The sequence below is a fragment of the Henckelia pumila genome, chromosome 2, assembly GCF_033568475.1.
Source record: "Henckelia pumila isolate YLH828 chromosome 2, ASM3356847v2, whole genome shotgun sequence".
Lineage (NCBI taxonomy): Eukaryota > Viridiplantae > Streptophyta > Magnoliopsida > Lamiales > Gesneriaceae > Henckelia > Henckelia pumila.
Window position 1 is genome coordinate 9,044,978 of NC_133121.1, and position 13,041 is coordinate 9,058,018.

Below are 13,041 nucleotides of genomic sequence, written 5' to 3' on the forward strand. Positions count from 1 at the left end.
GGATTGGGAGTGCGAATCAAATCATGCTGAATATTTAGAGGCATTTGAGTCTTCCTTTCCATTAGTACCAGTTTCAAAAGATTTTGGCTTCCGAGAGCCCGCAGAGATGTTCTTTTCTTATGTTTACCAGCTATGGAGTGTTGCTGCGGTGACGAGCTTTAACTGTTTATATTTGGCCAAGCTTGAGGGCTTATGGAACTAAGACCCATTTGTGGTGTCTTATGACACTTATTTTGGGCGTCAGCCGCTCTTTGAGCAGTGCTTCTAAGAGTCAAGCCGATGACTGAAAATCAAGCGCTGGCTGGGAGGCAACCCAGTGTCTTTTTTTCTTTATTTCATTTTTTTGTTTGTTTTTGTTTTGTGTTTTTTTTTTCTTTGTTTTCTGGAGCCTAGCCGCCCCATCTGCCATCCAATTTTCAATATGAGTCTCCCATTATTCAGTCCGAGGCCAAAGAGGACGACAACGCCAACACTTGAACCAGGGGAGTTCTGTTTTAATTTTGCATCTCGTTATCATTTTTTTATTTTGTGTTTGTGTCGTTAGTACTAGAGCATTGAGGGCAATGCTTTGGTTAAGTGTGGGGGGGAGTTCATTCGATGGTTTGTCATTTTGTTTGCATTCGTTTGTTGAGTATATGCATATAGTTCGTTTCGTATCATTTGTTAGTTTGTTAGTGTTTGTTGTGTTACATGAGTAGGATGATGATTGTTAGCCTAAGATAATGGAAGTGAAAAAAATGAAATTTTTGAAAAATTTTACTCTTGATTGGACATGAGAAACCATAGATTGATTGTTGAATATTTTCAAGCACGCTTGTTTAACCGGTGAAGTGTAGTGATGTATTAGACTTTGTGGATGTCTGTGACCATTGCACGACAATAGGTGTTTGTGGAACTTGATGGTTCTTAAGTCTTGATGATCTTGTTGATTTAGCATTTACTCTCTTGGGTACTTTTTGAAAAAAAAAAACTTTTATTACATGTTTATGAGCAATCGACTCCATCCGGGTTGCGAGCGAGATGTTTGAAATCCTATTCATCTTGTTTGTGGCTAAGTTTGCGGATAAAATGGGGTTAAGCCTTGAAAAAATTAGTAAGGCATCAGTTCCATCCGGGCTTGGAAGGTGAATGAAATCCTATTCACTATTTCATAGCTAAGTATGCGGGTAATTATTGGGACTGTCAAAGAAAGAGAATTTGGTGTGTAATTTTCTTAAGAGAGTTTGTGTTTTGTTGATGGATTGTTGGGAGGAGAGTTCTTGATTGTGAGACTTGCAATGAATTGTTTTTAGGTCGGCGAACAGTCTTGAAACTTTGTTCTTTTGAAGTTGCATGTAACTGGGGTAACATGGCACACACACACGTTCGCATTCAACTGAAGATATATCATTGATGATTGAGAGTATCTATGAGCTTGTTTTGGATGAAAGTGGTTTTCTCTGAGGCTAAATTTTATGCATAATCGTCATTGCTTATGTGTTTGTCCTGTTTCATTTTGTTTTTGCATGACTTGCTCGAGGGAGAGCAAAGTTTAAGTGTGGGGGTATTTGATAGTTGTGTTTTGTTTGCATATTTTGTTGGTATTTTGTTAATAGTTTGCATGCATTTAATTGTGTTTGTTCATGTTTTATCTTAGTTTTGTCTTTTGCATGCATTTATATTCATAACATACTCTCGGGTTTAATGTGTAGAAGATTTCAAGATGAAGAAAGCAAAGGCAGAATTTTGGAGATTTTGGTGCGCTCGATCGCACATACTCAGCAGGATCGAGCGCGGGCCGAGAAGTTTGAAAACAGAGAATTGAATATTTTGATGCGCTCGATCGGATGTACTCAATGCGATCGAGCGCGCGGGCCTGTTCGGGAATGATTTTTTAATTTTGGAAATTTTGTTATTTTGGACTCTAGGTTTTATTAGACTCTTAATTTCGATTTTGAGGGATTATTATCAGATTTCGAGACTCTATCTTGGAGGCTAGGTTTTGTTCTTCAATTTCTTCTCTAGTTTTCTTCTTTTCTTTGAATTTTTATTGATTTGGTGATGAATCGTTGTAGCTAAACCTTTTATACTTGGTTGAGGGAGACGAAACCTTGATATATTTATTTCATGAGATTCAATTCGTAGTGTTTAATTCTTGTTAAGTATCAATCTTTGATCTATTTGATTTCATATTTGTATGCGAGATTTTAGGATTGACAATCTTAGGATTTTGTTTTGCAAACTATAGCTAAATTATAATTCAAATCCGTAATTGTTTGAATAATCTAATTTGCGAAGCAACTACGTTTGATATTTTCTGCTGTTGAATTTATTAAATTGTAGGATCAATTATTGACTAGGCTAAATACAACCGCTGGTGTTTGTGTTGTCTAGGTTCGTCAGTTTTACTAGTTTGAATGCTACCGTGGATTTAAATCTAGATTGCTGTTATCTGGGTTAATCTATGGGGGTAAGAGTTAATCTAGAATGTTGTTTTTTAATTAACTGAAATTAAGGTGAAACAGGAATTTGATTTTCAATGGCGAATATTTAATAGGATTAATTATTCTTAGGGAATCGATGATTGAATGAATGAATATCAAGGGTGTAGTCGACCGATACCAAGTCTCGTCTCTTATTGATTCTTCTAGTTTATTATTTAATCTTGCATGTTAGTGAATTTTAATTGCTTAAATTTCTTAATAGTTAATCCAAATTTCAAAACCCCCTTTTATTTATTTAGAACGCATTAAATTTACCTTTTCTCGTGGGAACGATCCCTACTCTCATTACTACATAACTTATTTATCTGATTGGAATCGGGTAATTTGGGCGCGACACGACTTAGCGCTATCAAGTACCATTAATAAATCCCAACCTTGATCTACCACCAAGACCAATGGTAAATGCTCTCGACCACGGAAGGTAATTGAATTCATTCAACAACACTAAACTGAATTTTTGAGAGATATTGACATCACCAACAGCACTATCCTTTGACCCTCCAGTAACAACAATAACATCTGCCATACCAAAAAATTAAGAAAAATATGAGCAGCGTGCAAGGATTACCTCTCTGATACCATGAAGAAATTGGAAAAAGGATAATACTCATTCATACTGATTTCATACATATCACAAACATATATAAAGATACGTGATTAGCCTAGAAATATGAATGTACAATCATTAGTTTCTAAGAATAAGCCTATACAGAATATTAGCTCTAATTATCTCCACTAATTTAGCTTAACATATATACACAGAATATTCTTCTATGCTCCAATAATAGTGTTCAGATGATAAATAAATTTACCAGCAAATACAAATGACATTTTCAAAATCAACAATCAACAAACACAAAAAAGCGAGAAATTAGCACATAAATTTTGAATCAAAAATTCAAGAACACCATAAAGTTGAATAACCTAAATGCATATTTAATCTCCAATATCTGACACATGAGAAGAGAACTAATGAAATTGTGTAAACATAGAAAAAAAAACTTAATCCATGTATAATAAACAAACAGAAAAGAAATAAACATACAATAAATTCATTATTCATCCACAAATAAGTAAAAAATTCGTGAAAGCTGACTGAAGTAAAGAGAGTAAATATCGGATTGCTGGGAAGAATCGATTACCTTAGAACAAAAAATGGAGAGCCAGTTGTCCGATTATATGGTCCCAGAATTTTTGATTGCAGGGAAAGGCCGATTATAACTACTGGGAATTTCAGTGCTACAAAGTGCGATTATTGAAACTTTTAGAAATCTTCACGATGAAAAATTTTGGTTATGACGGTTTCCGACTGGCTTGTGAAAATGAATAGAGTGCGAAACTCTTGGTTGTTGCGAAACGTTGGGAAGGAAATATAATGAAAGAGATAATACCTGATTCATCGGGATGAATCAGTTGGGAACGTGTTTCTGATATAAACGTGGGTAGAAATTCAAAAGACCATGGATGATATGTGAGTATTTTGTGTTTTTCATAGTATGTTTTGAGGGTAAAAATGTAATAATATGTTGGTGTAATAAAAAAGCTGACCAAAGTAATTATTAAAAAGGAGAGAAATATTATAAAATAATAATAATAATAAAAATAGTAAAGATAAGAAAGTAACAATCTTGTGAAATGATCAAACGTGAAATTGGTGAACCTAATACAAAAAATTATCCCGTATGTACCCATATTCTAATCTGGCTCTCTCACATATCTCGCGATCCTCACACATCTTGTACGTACGTAATCCCCAATTGATCTCTCAACTTTTCCTTGCATCCTAGGTTCTATCGCAGATTTTCGAAAATCAATAGGGAATCATGACAGTTATCATGCCCTAAGTCAGGAATTGTTCATGGAAAAGGCGTATGGATTCAACAAGAGCTTGTGTTCTGTTCCTCGGCAGTCGGTGTAATTTGGCCTGACTCAGGATTTTTTTCGCAGTTTGTCGGCACGGATTGAGAAACATAAGATGGAAATCGATGGGTTCATATGTTTACAGGTAAGAAAAATGGGAGCATGTAATTAACTCGTGTTTTTTTTTCTTAGAAAGAATTGTGTTTTTCGGATTGTAAGTTGTTCTTCGAATCTATGTTACTCCAGAAACATTAGATTTGCGACGTGTTTTGATTGGTTTCGTTTTCTTTACCTCGAATCTATGTTGCTCCAGAAACATTAGATTTGCGACCGCTTCTTCTGCTCCTCCCCTGGCGTTTCCAACTCCTTACTCGAGCAGCCAGAAACATCTACAGCCGCTAGACAAGGGGTGGCCGTCGGCAGGGTTGTGGTTGACAAGTATTTTGTACCTCATTTTCACCTTTCAAGTTTGATCTGGAGCAAGCATATTATGCAACAGCAGAGAGTGTCCGTGATCGGCTCATACAGGTATAATCAAATTGATTGATGCTTTGAAATTTGCTACTCATGAACACTAGGAACTTATATCGGCCGTAATGCAACTGCTTTATTTGTGGCACTTTTTATTCCTGGTGACCATTGGGAAAGAGATATGTAACTATTTGTTTTCTTGAGGATGTTTAAGAGTTGATTTTTTTCTGAATGAATATTTATTTTTGGACCTTTAAGTAGGAACGTAGGTGGTGACACTATTTTTGTAGTTACCTCAATCTTTAAGTTTAATTATTTTGTGGGTGTGTCTGATGATGAGGGGCGGGCTTTATTAGGACCATTTGTTGGTTTCCTTAAGATAGTGCACATGTTACTATCACCATTAGATATGGAGATTTCCCCACTATGGCTCACATTTAAATTTCACGATCCGATTGTTTAAAAATTGGAGAGACTGCTGGACTACAGCAGATACCCGCAAAATGGTACAGAGGATTACAAACTTCTTATTTGCTTCTTTACTAGATTTCTCAAGAACGTCACCTTTTGGAAATTTCTTTCTGTGATATTTAACAGCAGACCAATTTTATTGATCTCTTCATCAGAATAACCATGAAGGTGATCTCCATTCACAATAATTCGATATGATTGCTTACGGTAACCCTTCTCTCCAGCATGTAATCCAATATTGTGGAGCAAACTAGCACATTCAAGGTACTCGAGATCTCTGTCATCCAATGCCACTGAAAACTCGGAATCAAGAGGCTCCTTCAATTTTCTCGAACCTTCAAACATCTCCCTTGAAATGCAAGCACAAACGTTAGCTGCCTGAATCCTTTTCTTATTGTTAAACCTCGAAGAATCCTCCCACACGTGGATAACTTTGCACATATTGGAGGATTTATATCCGGTTTTCTTCTGGGTTTTGTGTTTTTAATCCGCCCCCAATTCAATCGGGTTAACCAGAGATATGTGCCTGTCGGATACCCTTCCACGAATACCCCAAAATTCAAGATGTATCAGTGTGTACTTCTTTGCTTTCTTTAGTTCTTCTCATATATTGTAGGGTAAGCATTTGACTCTTCCAACCATGTCTTTCTAAGTAGACATTACATGAGCCATAAATTTTCGATAGTGATAATCAAATCAATGTCACCCTTGGTGTAAATTGATCCTCAATAATGTATTTTTGATGCGATTTGAATAGGTTTACTGTTGGGCTGGTATTGCTTCTCTGAGGCGTGAACTTGAATGATCATTGCTCGTGGTGTCATTATCTTAGTTGTGTGCCTACTTCTAAGTGGAGCTGCCACATCCCCAATCTCCTGTCAAGTGAAGAATATGTTACATAATTTCTCATTCAATGCTCTGATATTGGAAACACGCTCTCTTAGTTTTTCTTGTTCACTGCTTGAACATGTATGGTTTTCCACGCGTAGCAAATGGGGAACCACTATACTTTAATGTGTTCAAACAGTGGTTAAAACCAGACGTATTCTCTCACGAACCCAACCACGACTGAGATACAAGGTCTATGAACGCAGCTTCGTCGATGAAAGATTGCATTCTGTCGTCTCCAAGGCTCACAGACACCCCTATTTCCTGCCAGATCCTTACAAAAATGATACTCAGATTAATACATACTTTTGTAAATCTACAGATAATTCGAGTCACTATACTAATAATATATGTTAAGAAGTACATTTTTGTTATTATTTTCATACGTAGATAAAGCACTTGCTTGGAGCATATACATAAATGAAATTTGAGAGCTTGTATAGTGCCAGTGTAACTTGATTGTGGAGATGACTTTTTATTTATTCATCTCCGAGAATTATGGGCTTGAAGGTGTGGAAACATTTTTGGGATAATGTCATTTAATAATTGTTTGGGCCTCTTCCTTCCCCAATTATACTAGTTATATTGTCCATAATTAATTTTTATCTGATTGAGGTAATTATACTAAAATGGTTTAGGCACTTGCTTGGAGCATATACATAAATGACATTCGCATTATTTTTCTTGCAAGTTATACATTGTGAGCTTCATGGAGGAAATGCCTATATTTTTTGAATTAATATTTTTTGTTGCGTTACAAATCTCGGAGATTTTTATGTTTTTCTTCTAGTTTTGAGCTGGAAATGACGGATACATGAGCTCTTTTGATGATTTATGGTAAACGAATTAGTTTTAATATATGCTAATTAGACATAAAAAATATTAATTTTCTGTAAAAAATATTATATTTTTTGTTAAAAGTATTTCTTTTTACGTATGTGTTTAATTGCTGTCAAAATTAATGCATGTATATTCGACATAAAAGTATTATTTTTTTATGTTAAAAATATTACCTTTTTTGTTATAAGTATTAGTTTGTTTTGTTAAAAGTATTATTTCTGTCGTATGATAAATTGACATGACAAGTATTATTTTTTTAGTCAAAAATATTACTCGTTATGATAAAATTACTACTTCTAGATTATGATAATTTGACATAAAAATATTAATTTTCCTATAAAAAAGTATTAGTTTTATGATAAAAGTATTAGTTTTTTTTATGTTCATTACAAAAAATGTATTAGTTTTGCAATGGAAACAGAAGACCAGTAACTTTCTTGAAATCTTGGAAAGGCCTAAAATTACTCCAAACTGAATAAAAAAGAATTCAAGAAACAAAATTTTAAGCACCAGAAGATTTAAATGAAGAGAGTTAAAGCATTTAGAGATTGGCTTGAAAAACCATCTATTTTAAAGGAAACTTCTATTTTCTCCTTCAAACACAAAGCTCTTTCTCTTATTTTTTGCCCTTCTCCACCAACCATTATCTTTCTAATTGCTGATACAATCTCCTCTCTTTAGAACCTGTTTTCCAACTTGATCTCGAGTCTCCAGACATCGTTGTTGTATCGGGAAATTCACCGTCTGATCTCCGAAAAAAGACATCCTTTCTAAAGGATGTGGATTTGTTTGGTTATGGCACAGGATTCGAGTACGATGCCGCCAATTCTGCACTTCCCATCTCAAAAATGCACAGTAGTTATAATCAACATATGCAACAGTATGAAGATTTCGGATGTTCATGTCACTTGTCTCGGGATGTTGTCTGGCCATGGAATTTATCTCACGACAATGAGTTCAGACATATTGTTAAGGATAACTCAGAGAGAATCGAACATGAGAGGAAGGGAGCTTTCTTGTTTCATCCAGCATCATTTCAGATTTTGAAGAGATATGGAAGCATGTGCAGAAAGCTAGAAGATGAATGATGCAAAACCCGGAATGTTTCATGAATAGTATGTGACGTCGAAAAAAGATAAGAAACATAACCAGAATCCATTTCGCCATCAGAAGTATTCATTTCATGAGACCCAAAGGCCCCATCTTTTTTTGGAGGTTTGCGTTTAAGAATAGCAGCAGAAACGACAAGAGTGCTCTCATATTTTTGCATTCTGCAGCTTCTACACCTATCATATACAGAGATATCAAGTCTGCAAAAATTTTTTTTTTCCAAGCTAAATGGTAAAAACCAATGGAATAATGACTTCTCTTGTTGATTTCATTTATCACTGCAAGTACACCACGTAAACATGATAAAGGAGCTCTGATATCTGGTTTCCAAAATACCAATTATGCACCAAAAAGGCAACAGTCTAGACCAAGACTAGCAAATTATTAACACAATCGACCAAGAACAACTAGAATGAAGCATTTTTTAGATTTTCCCTCATATATGATGACATTCTAAAGAAGCTCATTCAGTCAATTACCTCAGGTTTTTAATATTCCAGCTCCCGGTTTTTTTTAAAACAACCAAATTGATGTTATTCAAGCTAATACTACATATAAATGGTCTTCCTTGCTTGGTCTAGCTCTTCTTTTTCAATCTAATTCAATCTTTGTCTAGATATTATAGGAATTAACAAGTATGTGTTTTCAAATGGGGGGAAAACAAATCAATGATGATTTACCTGTTCAACTTAAAGCATTCAAACCCATAAATGTCCAGAACTCCAATTTGTATCTTAGAGTCCAGATCTTGCTCAACTGATCTATTAGTCTTCTCAACAAGCCTGAAACGTATAGAACTCGTCCAGACCAACATTCATGTAATTAATTTAATCAAACGCTGTATCAACAATCCATAAAATATCCAGCCTACCAATCGAACAGTCGAGCATAAACAGTCTTGGCTAAAGCACCCGGCCAGCTACAGCTGCGTTACAGTCTAGAGCTTTCACTATTATGCCTAAGTTTGAATTGAGAGCGTGGCAAATTGTGTCTAGCAAAAGATTAACATCACATCTGATGAAAGAGAACAACAATTTATTGTGAAAGCCAATGAACCAACCTCATAAAAAAACAATAATACTACACAGGTAACCAACACTTAGATAAGCAACAAAGCAAAAAACAGGCAAGAGTACGAGTAACAAAAATATAATCAGAACTATCCAGGAACAAAAAGGCTGCCTACATAAAAAGATCAGCATCAATCTGCAAATGCATAACAGAATTCTAATCCTTCATGACTGATGAATCGTGCTCTTCATGACTGATGAATCACGTTTAATCCAAAATTTAAAGTGACAGCAACTAGGAGGAATGAAAAATATCAGAAAATCAATAGAATTCTGAGGAAGCCAACGCAAACCCACAATACAACAAGCAAAATCAATTACTTTTCCCTGCCTCTCAAGCAATTATTTTATTGAAAACAAGAAGAACAGACGGGGAGCGAGTTTCATTTGAAAAGATCGACAAATGACAACCAAAAGATTTGCATCAGATTTCAGTTCCTGCATCTAAACATCATACAACAAATTTAATTTTGACAAATGAAATCGATTTAAACATCATACGGAGAGAGAGTTTCAGATTTTTTTAAAAAATGAAATCTTGACCTCGATTTACTCTTCGTTCTTCAATATAGCAGCGATCTTCTCGGTGGATGGCACCGATCTTCGTTCTTCAATGTAGCCAGAGATTTCAGATGGATGGAAGCGATTGAGAAGCTGGGAAAATAGCAGTGATCTTGTCGATTGAAAGTAGGCCAATGCGGAAGCTCAAAAACAAGTATGCCAATGCGAAAAATTAGGAGAAAATAGAGTCAAGACTCAGGGCTCAGACTTGAATGCTTGAATCTCACCGGTTAAAAAGAGGGGTAATCCAACCCCGATTCGTTGCACGAATATGACCAGTAGAACAGACCAGTAGAACAGTCTCGTACAAGTGTTTGCCAAGAGTAAAATATAATTGAGTACACAAATTATTGGTAAAATATCATATTGATACATAAACTATTGAAAATAAGTTAATTGACACATGATTCAAATAAAAGGTCAATTTTACCCTTAATATGAATTAATATTATATTGATTAATTTTAAAATATCATATTTATTAAAAATTAATATATATATATATATATATATATATATATATATATATATATAATGAGGTATAGGAATTAAACTACTATGAACCACTTATGTTGTCATGAAAATGTTTATAACTTTTAAAAATAAGTGATATATATATATATATATATATAATATTGAAATATGCACGAGAGACCGTGATTGAAATTCTTATAATATATTTTTAGATACACTGAAATATTATCTTGAAATATATATTTTGAAAATTAATTAATTAGAGTTTAAAAAAAATTTATATTAGTATCCTTTTTTTCAATTGATCCATCTGAATCCACCATATAAAGAATATAATATATACTATATAATCTCACTCTCATTTACACTGAATCCTATTAGTATTCCTAAAACAAAAATTAATCAACAAACTTTCATCCATTCTCCTCAATACAAAACTCTCCACAAACACATAACAATCAAACCTCTTTCATTCTCTACCACTTTCAATCTCCTTCCTCCCATGAACCCTAATTTCCTTTTAAATGATTGAAACAAACATAATCATCATTTTAGTTTTTCAATATTTGGTAAAAAAAATTTTAACATTAAAGATTAGATAATGAAAAACAAATCTCGTAGAAAAAATTTCACTCATTTTCTCGATTTACGTAGTTCTAATAATCCAAAATTTTTTCACTTGATTTAATAATTTATAAGTTTATATTTTTACTCGAACTTGAATTAAATAATAATAATAAATATTTATTTAATTATATTTTATCGTTATTAAACATATTTAGTCCTACATGCATATGATTTATTTATTGAGTTTGTGGTTTTATTAATATATAATTTATATCAATTTTTTTAAATGTATAATTATTTACATTGATAGAAAAAATACCATTTTATTACATATTATTTATATTTTAAAAATATAAATAATTTATTAATGAGTACAATATAAATATATTATAAAAATATTAAGATACTTTTTTCTTATAATTTTTAAATTAATATGAATTTAAATTGAAAATCAATAAAAATTACTTTAAAAATAAAATGTACACTTAGTTGAATTTATTATTAAAAATTGATCTATCTTCATAAGAAGTTCTCTCTTGCGCACCAAAAATTCTGCTTATATTGCTCTTTACGAGAACATTCAAAGTCTTACACGCTTGAAGATCGATCAAGAAACTCGAAGCACAAACACTTGAGTGTTATTTCGATCATTGAAGGATCAATTTTGTGCTAAGGATTTCAAGTTGTATTCATCTTTGTTCTATCATTAGTCTAGGACTGAAACTGAGTTGTTGTACTATGAGTTCTTGTTTAGACTGTAATTTGAAATCTCCGAACATCCATAAACATTTGCTTGTGTTATTTCAGTTTACCTACTATCATCACCTAACCTAAACTGATACATACTTAGTGTTCAAATCTGTAATTTGACATATTTTCACACATACTCTTATTTGTCAAATTACATTAGACACAAAGATAAGTCTAGAATTCAGTCACTAAACCGATCGAGTTCAATCTTTTTATACTAAACTATCTACAAGTGTATTCACCCCCCTTTACACTTGTAACCGATCCTATCAAAAAATTTAAAAATAAATTGTTTATCATTATATATATATATATATTAATTTTTTTATAAATATGATATTTTATTATTAATCAATGAATAAAATGTATTTTGATACATGAATTATTGATAATATATCATATTGGTACACAAACTATTGTTAAACCATGTAGTTGTGTGTCGATGAAGTCTATCATTTTTATTTTCGTTAATTTTTTCCCTTCATCCTCGATTTTTTAATCAATCCACCAACTAAAATACAAATTATAAAATGCTAGCTTAACATAGTTATAAATATTTGTATATTTACATTTTGTTTCATTCAAAGTAAGTTAATTACAAACGATTACAAAATTATAATAAAAAATAAACATACATTGCATATGTTACCCCGAGAAAATATTTTAACCCGAGCCCGTTTATAATGGGTCTACCCGATATGACCCAACATGTCAAGATCCAGCCCAATTGGGCTATGTTGGACTTTGATCAAGGCTGGTCATTATGGGCCGACCTGGGCTGTTTCTAATGGGCCGCAGGTATCATTTTCCAGTTCAAGTAGGACTCTGATATATATGAGATAAGCTTGGATCTTTTCAAATATTCACAAGATAGAAATAAACTTAAGAAGGATCCAATGGATGAAGAGTCCTAATACATGACATGTTATAACTCGACTAGGTAACTTACTCTATTTTTCTCTATAAATATAGGTACTGTTATGGTTGTGTTCATTCATTACTCAATATTCATTATTCATCACATATTCACTCTCATTTTTACATTCACGCACTCATATCTCTCAGTTTTCGCATTAATCATACCTTCTGCCTTCGAAACACTGACTTAGGCATCGGAGGGGTCACGCCGAAAACACCTTCGGCACCCCTTGACCTAGCTGTTACTCGTGCAGATTTCATTGATACCCGACCCGACCTGCTTTATAAAGGAGTTGGAGGATCCATTGTAGTAACCCAGATTCCATTTTAAGATAATGATATGTTAAACATGATTAAGGGTTAGTAATTAACCAATTCCAGGGCATAATTGGATTTCAGAATTACCAGAGGGATCGCTGCATATAAGGGTGATAGCCAAGTTCCACTTTTCATGCTATGATATGGCATATAATTTTAAATATGGCAAAACATGATTAAGGAGTCCTTATTTGGTAAAAATAAGTGGAAAATCAGCTCCGGAACGTCCGAAAATGGTAGGAAAGGTCCCGGGGGTCTCGG

The 13,041-nt window shown here is 33.4% G+C and overlaps 2 long non-coding RNA genes across 4 annotated transcripts; one reads left to right on the plus strand and one right to left on the minus strand.

Moving 5' to 3' along the window:
- The first annotated feature begins 4,160 nt into the window (after positions 1–4,160).
- Positions 4,161–6,708, plus strand: LOC140884769 (uncharacterized). Of its 2 annotated transcripts, none has more exons than XR_012150715.1 (3): positions 4,161–4,488; positions 4,657–4,871; positions 5,510–5,942. It is a non-coding gene; the product is annotated as an uncharacterized lncRNA (long non-coding RNA). The 2 variants fall into 2 exon arrangements; XR_012150714.1 differs by lacking the exon at positions 5,510–5,942 and adding an exon at positions 6,043–6,708 and having other exon boundaries at positions 4,163–4,488.
- Positions 6,709–7,459: 751 nt separating this feature from the next.
- LOC140883741 (uncharacterized) lies at positions 7,460–9,941 on the minus strand. Of its 2 annotated transcripts, none has more exons than XR_012150451.1 (3): positions 9,737–9,941; positions 8,995–9,137; positions 7,460–8,905 (listed from the first exon to the last, which is right to left on the minus strand). It is a non-coding gene; the product is annotated as an uncharacterized lncRNA (long non-coding RNA). The 2 variants fall into 2 exon arrangements; XR_012150450.1 differs by having other exon boundaries at positions 7,460–8,299; positions 8,804–8,905; positions 8,995–9,941.
- Between the last annotated feature and the right edge of the window lie 3,100 nt (positions 9,942–13,041).